The sequence below is a fragment of the Haliotis rubra genome, unplaced genomic scaffold (genome assembly GCF_003918875.1).
Source record: "Haliotis rubra isolate DU_JTF1 unplaced genomic scaffold, ASM391887v1 Scf73, whole genome shotgun sequence".
In the NCBI taxonomy this organism is placed as follows: domain Eukaryota; kingdom Metazoa; phylum Mollusca; class Gastropoda; order Lepetellida; family Haliotidae; genus Haliotis; species Haliotis rubra.
Genome location: NW_025767446.1, coordinates 382,703 through 399,102, shown reverse-complemented (window position 1 = coordinate 399,102; position 16,400 = coordinate 382,703). Strand labels below are relative to the sequence as shown.

At 45.1% G+C, this 16,400-nt stretch overlaps 1 long non-coding RNA gene across 1 annotated transcript; it reads left to right on the top strand.

Annotated features, from left to right (window-relative positions):
- Nucleotides 1-2,582: 2,582 nt before the first annotated feature.
- On the top strand, nucleotides 2,583-3,450 carry LOC124259568. The gene is made up of 2 exons (XR_006893866.1): nucleotides 2,583-2,721; nucleotides 2,846-3,450. It is a non-coding gene; the product is annotated as an uncharacterized LOC124259568 (long non-coding RNA).
- Nucleotides 3,451-16,400: the final 12,950 nt, after the last annotated feature.

Sequence of the window (16,400 nt, the reverse complement as noted above, 5' to 3'; positions counted from 1 at the left end):
TAAAAAATTACCAGTCCGAATACAAACTTGCCTGTCCGGTTTTCAACAAAGAAAAAAAAAAATCAGGTTTCTGAATACTTTACTGTTTGTAGGCATCGCAATGAACAACATAGCACTAACAGGCAATGCACCGAGTTTAGGTAAACTGAAAGTACATGTATTGTGATTGGTTATTGTAAAATGAACTGTCCGATCGTAATAGTTTAACATAATTATCATAATTTACTCGCGATTGGTTTCACACGTGAAGCAGGTTCGAGGCCGTGACAAGAGAACCTGTCTGATATTATAAAATATTTACTGTTAGGGGTTAAAACATCTACCAGACCACCGGACAGGCTACATTTGAAATTTGACCGTCCGAGATGAAAATAGACTGTTCTGGACGGTCGGGGAGGCGGGAATTTTAAACGTGCATATGCATTTCAGATGTAAGATGATGAGATTCTGTATATCCTGATCTCAAACCGTTTCCTGTTGCTTGTTTCATCACTTTATTTTCTTACCAGCAGGGTGCTGATAATTAACCAGAATTTTGTTGAAAGGAAACTGCCAAATGAGAGATGCAGACTGTCATTTTTATATACAGCAAGTATGCCTCTCAGAGAAGTGTTGATAACATCGTTCCTGTATCACACTTTCCTTAGTAATTACAGTGTGTTTGTTAATGAGAAATAATTCTGTTTGTGTAATAATTTCTTCTACACAGTGACAGAATGATGTGGACCAAAGAATATGGTGGTGTGAGTTTTCCATATTCTTTGACAACATATTTTTAATATTGGCCTATAGTCCATGGATTTTTTAGTTTGTCTGTATCAGTCCATTGCTGTGAAGTTGTTAATACAAACATACAGTCACCTGCAGTCATCTGGTTCATAATGAATGAGTTTTTAGTGACATCCCTGGTATGAGTAATGGAGTGATGTCCCTTTGTATGTGCAAGCTCCTTCTCAGGGCATGCCAACTTTGTTACAGTGTGGATAGTTTTGGAAAGGCTGTCGCTGTTAGGAGCTTTGTGTATGGGCATTTACTAACAGAAAATGCTTGGACAGCTGTTTTGCATGAACTTTTTCACTGTATGCCAATTTTGGTACTTTTTGTTTTCATGATGGTCATCTCGTGGATCTATGTTTGTATACTGTCCAAATTCATAGCTTCATTCATAACAATCTCATATGCAAATACTGGTATATCTTTATGCAATGAAACTACCGATATTTACCAAACAGTGATATAACATCGTCTAAGTTCACATAACAGTGTTTCGCACCACTGCTGGATCAAAAATAGACTTAGTTTTCTTTCTGTGCTAGTCTAGCAGTGTAAGCATTTGCTTGTCATACTGAAGACCTGGGTTTGATCTTCCCAGAATGGGTACAATGTGTGAAGCCCATTTCTTGCGTCCCCAGCATGATATTGCTGGAATATTGTTAGAAGAGGCATAAAACCCTACTCACTCACCCACTTATTTTGTATTTTTTTAACATATATTTTCAAACCCATTTATCTGCATACCTCTTTCACAGTGTTAAGCAACAGAACTCTTTAATGCAAATGCAGGTTGTAAATATTACAGGTGAGTGGAACCAAGGTTAAATGACATTATCCAAATGGAAATGATTACAAAATCAACCATCACAGCATCAATGTTAGGTTTTAGTTGAAGGTCTCACCAGTGGTGTCTCTGTCGGTTCAAATCTTGTCCATGTAAACTGTAGTTGCCATGGTAACAGTTTTGATAAATAAACCCACATAAACTCACATTGAAACCTGAACCTTCAGCTACACATTGAAGAAATTAACATGCAGCAAAAATTCAATATGTTTTAACAACCAACCAAATAAATATCTTCTCCTCAAAACCAAAATTCAATTTAAGGTAGGTGAACTGCAGACCACAGTGGTGAGAAACATGATTGTATATTCTTTGTATGTTCAGTATATTCATTGTATATTCAGTATATTCTTTGTGGCCTAACAATAGTGTGTGAATGGTCATTGTATGTACTTTCAGAATCTGTTATGAGATTATGATTTGTACTAAGTCATGTCAGGTATTGTATTTATACCTGAACCCATTTCTGTGATATGTGGAAGAAATGTGAATAATATTTGTTTTCAGTACTATTGCAAATTCTCACAGTATGGATCTTGTACTATCACAAAGTGGTGTATATGAAGACATTAGTCTTAATCCGTATTTTGTTTCAAACCGTTTGATTATCACTGTGTTCTATTTTCTCTGTATTACCCGTGAACTGTACTGCATGACCTTGACTGCAATAGGATGTGTACTCATATGATGCTCTCGTGTGTGAAGCCTCACATCCAAACTGAAAATAAACCGTGCACCGTGGGTCCTACCCATTGTGATTTTATGGTCATGGATGTAAAGCAAACAGATGTTTATATATAATATATGCACCTTACCCCTTGGGATATCTGATGGGTCATGGATGTAAAAGCAAACAGTAAATCTTTATACATAATATATGCACCTTACACCCTACAGAAAGTAAATTTACCCTTACATGAAAGTAAATGGGTCCCATAAATGTGGCACCCTTTCAAAAGTGATGCCCTTACATGAGAGTAAATGTGACACCCCTTACATGAAAGTAAATGTGATGCCCTTACATGAAAGTAAATGTGATGCCTTTACATGAAAGTAAATGTGACACCCTTACATGAAAGTAAATGTGATGCCCTTACATGAAAGTAAATGTGATGCCCTTACATGAAAGTAAATGTGACACCCTTACATGAAAGTAAATGTGACACCCTTACATGTAGTAAATGTTGCACCCTTACATAAGGTAAATGCAACACCCTTACGTGAAAGTAAATGTGGCACCCTTACATGAAAGTCAATGTAACACCATTACATGAGGTGAGGTGAAATTGGATTTAACGTCGTGCTTGAGAATATTTCGCTCATGACGACGTGCATTCATGTCTGTGTGTGTATGTATGGCACCCTTACATGAAAGTAAATGTGATGCCCTTACATAAGGTAAACGTGACACCTTTACATAAAATAATTGTGACACCCTTACATAAAGTAAATCGAGACAATGTTACATACAGTAAGTTTAGGTATCCTCACATGATTAAAATGGACATGCATGCACTGGATTCTCACTGTGAATTGTTGATACTCAACAGTGAATTAACATACTCTTGACACAGTTTTCCCCATTTTTGAGCACAATTGTGATGTAGTTTGCTTTTATTCGGTCATGGTATTATTTTAATACCATTTATGAATATGAACCATTGTTATTCAGAATAAGTGAACAATAAATGAATTGTTTCTTGTCTTGATGTTGAAATATGAGACATCTCCTGCAGTTGCTGCCTTGTGACTTTGGTAAGGCAGTTGTATGGTTTTGTCTGTACTACACCAGATTGTTTTCGGTTTGAAAATAAAATCTTTTTGTACTAAAATGGTTTCTGGTGTTTGTTTCTCAGCATGACCTCATCACTAGTATGACACCAAGCAATGCTGTACAGCCCAACTACAGTATATAGTGTTGTGATCAGCCGTTCGGATCCATTTTAGACTTAGTGCTGTGTGTGGACTAGACTCAGTTATGTACACTCGTAGGAGGCAAGCAATATTCAAGTGACTCAGCTTGAAATTAATCGGGAAGATACCAGACAAATTAAATCATACAGTTTTTTCGAGATATAAGACTAAAGTTAACAATAAGCATGTATCTCTAATTTGATATGAAATTTTGGATCAACTACAATTGCCTCACGACTGTCATTAGTCTCAAACCCATTTTCTCGCCATATCAAATTAATTCTTTCTCTGAGCAGGACTAGAATAATATTTTCACGATATCCTTTACTGAAGAAATTTGCTCATGCGTGTATGCGAAGAGGCAACTGACGGGATCGGGTTGGCAGGCTTGCTGACTTTATTGACATATCGTATCCAATTATTGCGTAGATCGATCGTCATGATGTTTATCACTGGATTTTCTGGTTCAGGGTCGATATTTACAGACCGCCACCATGGAATATTGCTGAATGCAGGGATAAACAAGCAACAAGCAAACACACCATAACACACATGCAATGTGACTTACTCAAACTACTGTGTCCCCTACAGTTATAACAGTTTCACCCAGCTCCTACCTATCTATATATGTACACAATTGTGTACTAATTTGATGATGCAACTGCCAACACTTGACACTCTTCTGTCTGTACATGCGACTTGAAATGGTCTGAGTTTTGAATTAGGTTAGAGTTTTTACTAAAATTTGAGAAAACGCAGGAAAATGCATTTCCCAGAATGAACTGAAATCGATCTCAAACTCATACATAGTAGACAATATGAGTTTGGTGGATAGATTACTTAAGTTGTTTGGGCTTTTTTATTTTAAAAATGCAGTTGAGTTAAACATTCAGCTGTTTCAAATTGTCACACTCAGTTTGAAATTTGAGTAAAAACTTAAGTTTGTTTCGAGAAATCGGGGCCAGGTACAGAGGGTCAGAATGCAAGCTCACCTTTCACCTTTCAACGTTACCACTTGTACGCTTTAAGGGCTTTGTACGCTGGTGACAACTGCCACTGGTGCCTCTCTCCAGTCTCGGGTAACTTAACGTAACTATGAAGAATGTTGAGCATACATTCATACCAGTTTGTCCCTTTTCTGAGAACAGTTGAGTATCTTGTGATGAAGTTCGATATTATTCAGTCATAGTATTATTTTGATAATAGCATATATGAATGTTTATCTTATGCAAAATAAGTGAACAATAAATGAATTGAGGTTCTTAAGAGGCATATAGAAGTTGGTATTCAAGTTTAAGACAAACTGTTATGGATGTCAACTTCTTCTGTATTGTATACACAACGTTTCTGGGCTTTTCCTTGCCCCTTCGTCAGGTGAATGCTACGTAACAAATATACAGGATATATATACTAGTAATGTACATGAAGCCAGATTGAATTTAAGCATGTATATACAATAAACAGGGGATTATGAGTTGAAAGTGATGGAAGCCAATAGAGTCTAATTGATGTACAGGGGGTGGAGGATGTTTTAACAATCGATTAAGTGGGTGATTACAGTCTAATTGCACAAAAGCGGGGATGACATGCATGCTGTTACAATAGATTAAGAGGTGATGATGAAGCCATTAGAGTCTAATTAATTTACCAGGCATTGGGTAGATAAACGCCTTGATCTCTGTTCATCGGTGGCGCTAATCTTTTAATGCTGATTGACTCTGAAATCTTGCGTCGTCGCCAATCATGGATGTTCGATGCTATGATGGTTGTTGCTTGCCAGCCAGTGGTGGGTGATGGATTGTTCACAATGTGTTCAGAAAGGGTTGACTTGAGATCTGATTTCAGCACCAAGGTTTTATGCTCTTTGAGCCTAACAGTCACACGTTAGCTTAGGGTTGTGAGTGGTGCTTGGTGAAGAACATGTTCCAATTGCCTTCAGGATGGTTTTTGAAGTAAGGCCAGAAATGCTTGGAAAAAGGTTTCTGGCTTCAATATCAATATGATGAATTTGACACAAGATATAAGCACATGTATATATGATACATGTACGACTGTACCAAGTTGGATATTAAAGCTCATATGAAAAATGCATTTGAGGGGTGACTTCAGAGGAGGAAATATTCTAAGTACAAACTGTAGTTTTGAAATACAGACTACAATAATTCTTATAGCCTCAACTAATTAAGTTACATAAATGATTGTAACAAGTTTTTTTTTTAACATCTATATATTGTGAAAAAGATAGTTATATTCAAAATAATTACGTAAAAAAAGTCTTAATTCAAATCGCATAGATACTCTTGTTCACTCATAGAAGTTTCTCTTCGTGTATGAGCATTGAACTGGCAACATTAATTAATTTCAAAATTATACCAGTATTTCATACTGGAGAAACAAAGGGGGAAACCTCTCGTCAGCTATGACAGGGTCTACTATAGAATGTGTAAAGTCCTTAATTTGACATATAGTCAGGTTTACAAAGTTGTAAACAAATCAGTTACCTCAGGGGTCGTGTCAAAATCAAAACCAGATAGGAAACACAAACTGGATAGCTTTGATAAGGGTGTCATACGCCGTGCAGTTTATAAACTTTATGAACGCAAAATCCCACCGACGTGTGCTAAAATACAAGATGAGATCAAAGATACAATAAATGTCTCGAAAACAACACTTATTGTAGCTCTGGTAGAAATGGGGTTGATGATGACAGGGCTGTGTTAAGAGAAAAGTACTCAATCCTGTCCATGCGATCAGCTTATCTCATAACAGTTGAAGAATACCGCAATTTGGGGTTTCAAATTTTATACCTTGATGAAACTTGGTGTGATAAAAATCACTCAACCAATCGGATGTGGCTTCCTTCAGATTGTTCTAAGGCGCCAGCGTTACCATCAGGCACTTGATATTTTGAGACGGTCCCTGACATGCACTGCCCGCGCGTTACATAACGCTGTCACCCTGTCTGCCTGCCAGGTGGGTCACAGTATAGTTTGTTTCTTTGAAGTGTTTCTACCATGGACTTTTTTCTAAGTTTTTCGATATTTTACGAGTAATCATTATGATTACATCGTGATTACTCATATGCCATATTAGGTCGATGTGGTATGAATGATTATACTGAGTTTTGAATCTGAAATATCAACCATTATCAAATAATTCCCAAAGAGCATTTTCCAAGCATTTCTGGCCTTACTTTAGTATTTTGTCAGACTCAGACCCCCCATCATGCCATGCACACCAGCTGTCTCCAAGATCCTGCATCAGTCCAGCAGAAGACTCCTCAAGGTACAAGTTCAACAACTCAGACGCAAGAAAGCCTTAAGTTCCTTGAAGACAACTTTCAAAAATCCTCCATTCAACCAGAATCCACGATCCGCCCAGATCCCCTGCAGAGAGTCCAGTCCCTGACTTCCACCAACAACACCTCTCTTCATGAGTCCCGTCAGTCAATGAAATTCGACAACCTCAAGCAACCAGCAGCAGCCTAATCCACCACATCCAACACCACCTCTACCCCCAGCCGTGAAGCCTACCATCAGAAAACTGTCGTCAACCTCAGCTCTAAGTCCATGACACCAACTCAGACCTCCCTCCTGTCTAAAGGTCTGAAATATGTACCAACCTGCAGCACCATTTAATCAGATGAATTCCTCACCGGCATAGAGAGTGACCTACTGGCTTCGAATGGCAACATCGACTATCTCCGACACCAGATAGCTGAACTCATCAAGAAAACCCCCAAACAACACAGAAACCTCTCATCAGATGAACTGAGGTGATGAGGTGACATTGGGTTTAACGTCGTGCTTGAGAATATTTCTGAAGGCTATAGCAGAACTACGCAGAGCTGACAACATCACCATCAACCGAAGCAGTCAAGGACAAAGCCGCTGTTGTCATGGACACCACAGACTTCCTCAACCTTGTCAACACCACCCTGAGCGCGACCTCCACCTACAAGATCCTGCACAAAGACCCAACGGTCAAGTTGGAACGTCAGCATAAGAAGAGATTGTAAAACTCCATTGAAGGAATATAGTTAAATTAAACACGCCGTGTGTACGCACGCATGCTGGTATTTTCAATTAATTAAATTTCATTAAAATGGTAATTAAATCTTTAATGGAAAAGTTAAAAGCACCACGCCTACACTACCCTCCCAACAGACTCCCGTCACAACACGCCCGTGTTCCTGCTGGCCCGCATATATGTCATCAGTTATGTCTTTAATGTAAATCAAAATCTATGTCATGAAATTACAAGTTAATATCTCCAAACCCTATATCCCTCAGCCTCAAATTTACGCAGTTCTTCAAAAATAGATAAAAAATCTGTCTGATGTAGTTGTGGTGGAGTCCCATGTAGGGATATTCAATACACTGAGTCGTTAGTGGAGGACATGCTGACGTGGGTCTCTTAATGATGAAGTAGACTGCCGAGGACCAATCAGACAGCATCATTTACAGCATGAAGCCAGTTTTCATGCCTCCGAAGATGCCCTTCTTGTTCTGGTCCTGTTTGGCTGAAACAACATGGTTGAAGGTAAATCACCTTCATTCTTCAAAGGTCTAAGACATCGATACTCTCTTAGTTGGAACAACACGAATTTCGTTAACTCGATTCCCGTCTTCAGCTATCTGCAAGCGCGCATAGCATGCTGCGCATACCACTTGTGGAACCGATCACGGGAACCAGTTACTGATGATGGTGACACTGTCTGCTGTAGTTGTGGTGGAGTCCCATGTAGTGGTGGGATGGGTTGGTGGTGTCTCCGTTACTGATGATGGTGACACTGTCTGATGTAGTTGTGGTGGAGTCCCATGTAGGGATGGGTTGGTGGTGTCCCAGTTACTGATGATGGTGACACTGTCTGATGTAGTTGTGGTGGAGTCCCATGTAGTGGTGGGATGGGTTGGTGGTGTCTCCGTTACTGATGATGGTGACACTGTCTCCTGTAGTTGTGGTGGAGTCCCATGTAGGGATGGGGTGGTGGTGTCTCCGTTAGTGATGATGGTGACACTGTCTGATGTAGTTGTGTTGGAGTCCCATGTAGTGGTGGGATGGGTTGGTGGTGTCTCCGTTACTGATGATGGTGACACTGTCTGATGTAGTTTTGGTGGAGTCCCATGTAGGGATGGGGTGGTGGTGTCTCCGTTACTGATGATGGTGATACTGTCTGCTGTAGTTGTGGTGGAGTCCCATGTAGGGATGGGGTGGTGGTGGTAGTCATGATGGTGACACTGTCTGATGTAGTTGTGGTGGAGTCCCATGTAGTGGTGGGACACTGGTGGTGATCCGTTACTGATGATGGTGACACTGTCTGATGTAGTTTTGGTGGAGTCCCATGTAGTGGTGGGGTGGGGTGGAGTTGTCCCTGTTACTGATGATGGTGACACTGTCTGATGTAGTTGTGGTGGAGTCCAATGTAGGAAGGGGATGGTGGTGTCTCCGTAACTGATGATGGTGACACTGTGTGCTGTAGTTGTGTTGGAGTCCCATGTAGGGATGGGGTGGTGATGTCTCCGTTACTGATGATGGTGACACTGTCTGATGTCGTTGTGGTGGAGTCCAAAGTAGTGGTGGGATGGTTTGGCGGTGTCTCCGTTAGTGATGATAGTGACACTGTCTGATATAGTTGTGGTGGAGTCCTATGTAATGATGGGTTGGTGGTGTCCCTGTTACTGATGATGGTGACACTGTCTGATACAGTTGTGGTGGAGTCCTATGTAGGGATGGGGTGGTGGTGTCCCAGTTACTGATGATGGTGACACTGTCTGATGTAGTTGTGGTGGAGTCCCATGTAGGGATGGGGTGGTGGTGTCTCCGTTACTGATGATGGTGACACTATCTGCTGTAGTTGTGGTGGAGTCCCATGTAGGGATGGGGTGGTGGTGTCCTAGTTACTGATGATGGTGACACTGTCTGCTGTAGTTTTGGTGGAGTCCCATGTAGGGATGGGGTGGTGGTGTCTCCGTTAGTGATGATGGTGACACTGTCTGATATAGTTGTGGTGGAGTCCCATGTAGTGGTGGGATGGGTTGGTGGTGTCTCCGTTAGTGATGATGGTGACACTGCCTGATGTATTTGTGGTGGTGTCCCATGTAGTGGTGGGATGGGGTGGTGGTGTCTCCGTTACTGATGATGGTGACACTGTCTGCTGTAGTTGTGGTTGTGTGCCATGTAGGGATGGGGTGGGGTGGTGGTGTCTGCGTTACTGATGATGGTGACACTGTCTGATGTAGTTAAGGTGGCGTCCCAAGTAGTGGTGAGATGGGGTGGTGGTGTCTAAGTTACTGATGATGGTGACACTGTCTACTGTAGTTGTGGTTGAGTCCCATGTAGGGATGGGGTGGTGGTGTCCCAGTTACTGATGATGGTGACACTGTCTGATGTTGTAGTGGTGGAGTCCCAAGTAGTGGTGGGATGGGTTGGTGGTGTCCCAGTTACTGATGATGGTGACACTGTCTGATGCAGTTGTGGTGGAGTCCCATGTAGTGATGGGATGGGTTGGTGGTGTCCCAGTTACTGATGATGGTGACACTGTCTGATGTAGTTGTGGTGGAGTCCCATGTAGGGATGGGGTGGTGGTGTCTCCGTTAGTGATGATGGTGACACTGTCTCCTGTAGTTGTGTTGGAGTCCCATGTAGGGATAGGGTGGTGGTGTCCCAATTACTGATGATGGTGACACTGTCTGATGTTGTTGTGGTGGAGTCCCATGTAGTGGTGGGATGGGTTGGTGGTGTCTCCGTTAGTGATGATGGTGACACTGTCTGATGTAGTTTTGGTGGAGTCCCATGTAGTGGTGGGATGGGTTGGTGGTGTCCCAGCTACTGATGATGGTGACACTGTCTGATGTAGTTGTGGTGGAGTCCCATGTAGGGATGGGGTGGTGGTGTCTCCGTTAGTGATGATGGTGACACTGTCTGATGTAGTTGTGGTGGAGTCCCATGTAGTGGTGGGATGGGTTGGTGGTGTCTCCGTTACTGATGATGGTGACACTGTCTGATGTAGTTTTGGTGGAGTCCCATGTAGGGATGGGGTGGTGGTGTCTCCGTTACTGATGATGGTGATACTGTCTGCTGTAGTTGTGGTGGAGTCCCATGTAGGGATGGGGTGGTGGTGTCTCCGTTAGTCATGATGGTGACACTGTCTGATGTAGTTGTGGTGGAGTCCCATGTAGTGGTGGGATGGGTTGGTGGTGTCTCCGTTACTGATGATGGTGACACTGTCTGATGTAGTTTTGGTGGAGTCCCATGTAGTGGTGGGGTGGGGTGGAGTTGTCCCTGTTACTGATGATGGTGACACTGTCTGATGTAGTTGTGGTGGAGTCCAATGTAGGAAGGGGATGGTGGTGTCTCCGTAACTGATGAAGGTGACACTGTGTGCTGTAGTTGTGTTGGAGTCCCATGTAGGGATGGGGTGGTGATGTCTCCGTTACTGATGATGGTGACACTGTCTGATGTCGTTGTGGTGGAGTCCAAAGTAGTGGTGGGATGGTTTGGCGGTGTCTCCGTTAGTGATGATAGTGACACTGTCTGATATAGTTGTGGTGGAGTCCTATGTAATGATGGGTTGGTGGTGTCCCTGTTACTGATGATGGTGACACTGTCTGATACAGTTGTGGTGGAGTCCTATGTAGGGATGGGGTGGTGGTGTCCCAGTTACTGATGATGGTGACACTGTCTGATGTAGTTGTGGTGGAGTCCCATGTAGGGACGGGGTGTTGGTGTCTCCGTTACTGATGATGGTGACACTGTCTGCTGTAGTTGTGGTTGTGTGCCATGTAGGGATGGGGTGGGGTGGTGGTGTCTCCGTTACTGATGATGGTGACACTGTCTGCTGTAGTTGTGGTTGTGTGCCATGTAGGGATGGGGTGGGGTGGTGGTGTCTGCGTTACTGATGATGGTGACACTGTCTGATGTAGTTGCGGTGGCGTCCCATGTAGTGGTGGGGTGGAGTTGTCCCAGCTACTGATGATGGTGACACTGTCTGATGTAGTTGTGGTGGAGTCCCATGTAGGGATGGGGTGGTGGTGTCTCCGTTAGTGATGATGGTGACACTGTCTGATGTAGTTGTGGTGGAGTCCCATGTAGTGGTGGGATGGGTTGGTGGTGTCTCCGTTACTGATGATGGTGACACTGTCTGATGTAGTTTTGGTGGAGTCCCATGTAGGGATGGGGTGGTGGTGTCTCCGTTACTGATGATGGTGATACTGTCTGCTGTAGTTGTGGTGGAGTCCCATGTAGGGATGGGGTGGTGGTGTCTCCGTTAGTCATGATGGTGACACTGTCTGATGTAGTTGTGGTGGAGTCCCATGTAGTGGTGGTGGGATGGGTTGGTGGTGTCTCCGTTACTGATGATGGTGACACTGTCTGATGTAATTTTGGTGGAGTCCCATGTAGTGGTGGGGTGGGGTGGAGTTGTCCCTGTTACTGATGATGGTGACACTGTCTGATGTAGTTGTGGTGGAGTCCAATGTAGGAAGGGATGGTGGTGTCTCCGTAACTGATGAAAGGTGACACTGTGTGCTGTAGTTGTGTTGGAGTCCCATGTAGGGATGGGGTGGTGATGTCTCCGTTACTGATGATGGTGACACTGTCTGATGTCGTTGTGGTGGAGTCCAAAGTAGTGGTGGGATGGTTTGGCGGTGTCTCCGTTAGTGATGATAGTGACACTGTCTGATATAGTTGTGGTGGAGTCCTATGTAATGATGGGTTGGTGGTGTCCCTGTTACTGATGATGCTGACACTGTCTGATACAGTTGTGGTGGAGTCCTATGTAGGGATGGGGTGGTGGTGTCCCAGTTACTGATGATGGTGACACTGTCTGATGTAGTTGTGGTGGAGTCCCATGTAGGGACGGGGTGTTGGTGTCTCCGTTACTGATGATGGTGACACTATCTGCTGTAGTTGTGGTGGAGTCCCATGTAGGGATGGGGTGGTGGTGTCCTAGTTACTGATGATGGTGACACTGTCTGCTGTAGTTGTGGTGGAGTCCCATGTAGGGATGGGGTGGTGGTGTCTCCGTTAGTGATGATGGTGACACTGTCTGATATAGTTGTGGTGGTGTCCCATGTAGTGGTGGGATGGGTTGGTGGTGTCTCCGTTAGTGATGATGGTGACACTGTCTGATGTATTTGTGGTGGTGTCCCATGTAGTGGTGGGATGGGGTGGTGGAGTCTCCGTTACTGATGATGGTGACACTGTCTGCTGTAGTTGTGGTTGTGTGCCATGTAGGGATGGGTTGGGGTGGTGGTGTCTGCGTTACTGATGATGGTGACACTGTCTGATGTAGTTGCGGTGGCGTCCCAAGTAGTGGTGAGATGGGGTGGTGGTGTACCAGTTACTGATGATGGTGACACTGTCTGATGCAGTTGTGGTGGAGTCCCATGTAGTGATGGGATGGGTTGGTGGTGTCCCAGTTACTGATGATGGTGACACTGTCTGATGTAGTTGTGGTGGAGTCCCATGTAGTGGTGGGATGGGTTGGTGGTGTCTCCGTTACTGATGATGGTGACACTGTCTGATGTAGTTGTGGATGTGTCCCATGTAGGGATGGGGTGGGGTGGTGGTGTCTTCGTTACTGATGATGGTGACACTGTCTGATGTAGTTGTGGTGGAGTCCCATGTAGGGACGGGGTGGTGGTGTCTCCGTTACTGATGATGGTGACACTGTCTGCTGTAGTTGTGGTGGAGTCCCATGTAGGGACGGGGTGGTGGTGTCTCCGTTACTGATGATGGTGACACTGTCTGCTGTAGTTGTGGTGGAGTCCCATGTAGGGATGGGGTGGTGGTGTCCTAGTTACTGATGATGGTGGCACTGTCTACTGTAGTTGTGGTGGAGTCCCATGTAGGGATTGGGTGGTGGTGTCTCCGTTAGTGATGATGGTGACACTGTCTGATATAGTTGTGGTGGAGTCCCAGGTAGTGGTGGGATGGGTTGGTGGTGTCTCCGTTAGTGATGATGGTGACACTGTCTGATGTATTTGTGGTGGAGTTTCATGTAGTGGTGGGATGGGGTGGTGGTGTCTCCGTTACTGATGATGGTGACACTGTCTGCTGTAGTTGTGGTTGTGTCCCATGTAGGAATGGGGTGGTGGTGTCTCCGTAACTGATGATGGTGACACTGTCTGATGTTGTTGTGGTGGAGTCCCATGTAGTGATGGGATGGGTTGGTGGTGTCCCAGTTACTGATGATGGTGACACTGTCTGATGTAGTTGTGGTGGAGTCCCATGTAGGGATGGGTTGGTGGTGTCTCCGTTAGTGATGATGGTGACACTGTCTCCTGTAGTTGTGTTGGAGTCCCATGTAGGGATGGGGTGGTGGTGTCCCAATTACTGATGATGGTGACACTGTCTGATGTTGTTGTGGTGGAGTCCCATGTAGTGGTGGGATGGGTTGGTGGTGTCTCCGTAAGTGATGATGGTGACACTGTCTGCTGTAGTTGTGGTGGAGTCCCATGTAGGGATGGGGTGGTGGTGTCCCAGTTACTGATGATGGTGACACTGTCTGATGTAGTTGTGGTGGAGTCCCATGTAGGGACGCGGTGGTGGTGTCTCCGTTACTGATGATGGTGACACTGTCTGCTGTAGTTGTGGTGGAGTCCCATGTAGGAATGGGGTGGTGGTGTCCTAGTTACTGATGATGGTGACACTGTCTGCTGTAGTTGTGGTGGAGTCCCATGTAGGGATTGGGTGGTGGTGTCTCCGTTAGTGATGATGGTGACACTGTCTGATATAGTTGTGGTGGAGTCCAATGTAGTGGTGGGATGGGTTGGTGGTGTCCCAGTTACTGATGATGGTGACACTGTCTGATGCAGTTGTGGTGGAGTCCCATGTAGGAATGGGGTGGTGGTGTCTCCGTAACTGATGATGGTGACACTGTCTGATGTTGTTGTGGTGGAGTCCCATGTAGTGGTGGGATGGGTTGGTGGTGTCCCAGTTACTGATGATGGTGACACTGTCTGATGCAGTTGTGGTGGAGTCCCATGTAGTGATGGGATGGGTTGGTGGTGTCCCAGTTACTGATGATGGTGACACTGTCTCCTGTAGTTGTGGTGGAGTCCCATGTAGGGATGGGGTGGTGGTGTCTCCGTTAGTGATGATGGTGACACTGTCTCCTGTAGTTGTGTTGGAGTCCCATGTAGGGATGGGGTGGTGGTGTCCCAATTACTGATGATGGTGACACTGTCTAATGTTGTTGTGGTGGAGTCCCATGTAGTGGTGGGATGGGTTGGCGGTGTTTCCGTAAGTGATGATGGTGACACTGTCTGCTGTAGTTGTGGTGGAGTCCCATGTAGGGACGGGGTGGTGGTGTCTCCGTTACTGATGATGGTGACACTGTCTGCTGTAGTTGTGGTGGAGTCCCATGTAGGGATGGGGTGGTGGTGTCCTAGTTACTGATGAAGTTGACACTGTCTGCTGTAGTTGTGGTGGAGTCCCATGTAGGGATGGGGTGGTGGTGTCTCCGTTAGTGATGATGGTGACACTGTCTGATATAGTTGTGGTGGAGTCCCATGTAGTGGTGGATGGATTCGTGGTGTCTCCGTTAGTGATGATGGTGACACTGTCTGATGTATTTGTGGTGGAGTCCCATGTAGTGGTGGGATGTGTTGGTGGTGTCTCCGTTAGTGATGAGGGTGACACTGTCTGATGTCGTTGTGGTGGAGTCCCATGTAGTGGTGTGATGGGTTGGTGGTGTCTCCGTTAGTGATGATAGTGACACTGTCTGATATAGTTGTGGTGGAGTCCCATGTAGGGTTGGGGTGGTGGTGTCCCAGTTACTGGTGATGGTGACATTGTCTGATGTAGTTATGGTGGAGTCCCAAGTAGGGATGGGTTGGTGGTGTCTCTGTTACTGATGATGGTGACACTGTCTGCTGTAGTTGTGGTGGAGTCCGATGTCGTGGTGGGGTGGGGTGGTGGTGTCTCCGTAAGGGGTGATGGTGACACTGTCTGCTGTAGTTGTGGTGGTGTCCCATGTAGTGGTGGGATGGGGTGGAGGTGTCCCTGTTACTGATGATGGTGACACTGTCTGATGTAGTTGTGGTGGAGTCCCATGTAGTGGTGGGATGGGGTGGTGGTGTTTCCGTTACTGATGATGGTGACACTGTCTGATGTAGTTGTGGTTGTGTCCCATGTAGGGATGGGGTGGGGTGGTGGTGTCTTCGTTACTGATGATGGTGACACTGTCTGATGTAGTTACGGTGGAGTCCCAAGTAGTGGTGAGATGGGGTGGTGGTGTCCCCGCTACTGATGATGGTGACACTGTCTGATGGTGTTGTGGTGGAGTCCCAAGTAGTGGTGGGATGGGTTGGTGGTGTCCCAGTTACTGATGATGGTGACACTGTCTGATGTCGTTGTGGTGGAGTCGAAAGTAGTGGTGGGATGGGTTGGCGGTGTCTCCGTTAGTGATGATAGTGACACTTTCTGATATAGTTGTGGTGGAGTCCTATGTAGGGATGGGGTGGTGATGTCCCAGTTACTGATGATGGTGACACTGTCTGATGTAGTTGTGGTGGAGTCCCATGTAGGGACGGGTTGGTGGTATCTCCGTTACTGATGATGGTGACACTGTCTGATATAGTTGTGGTGGAGTCCCATGTAGTGGTGGGATGGGTTGGTGGTATCTCCGTTAGTGATGATGGTGACACTGTCTGCTGTAGTTGTGGTGGAGTCCCAGGTAGTGGTGGGATGGGTTGGTGGTGTCCCAGTTACTGATGATGGTGACACTGTCTGATGCAGTTGTGGTGGAGTCCCATGTAGGGATGGGGTGGTGGTGTCTCCGTTAGTGATGATGGTGACACTGTCTGATGCAGTTGTGGTGGAGTCCCATGTAGGGATGGGGTGGTGGTGTCCCAGTTACTGA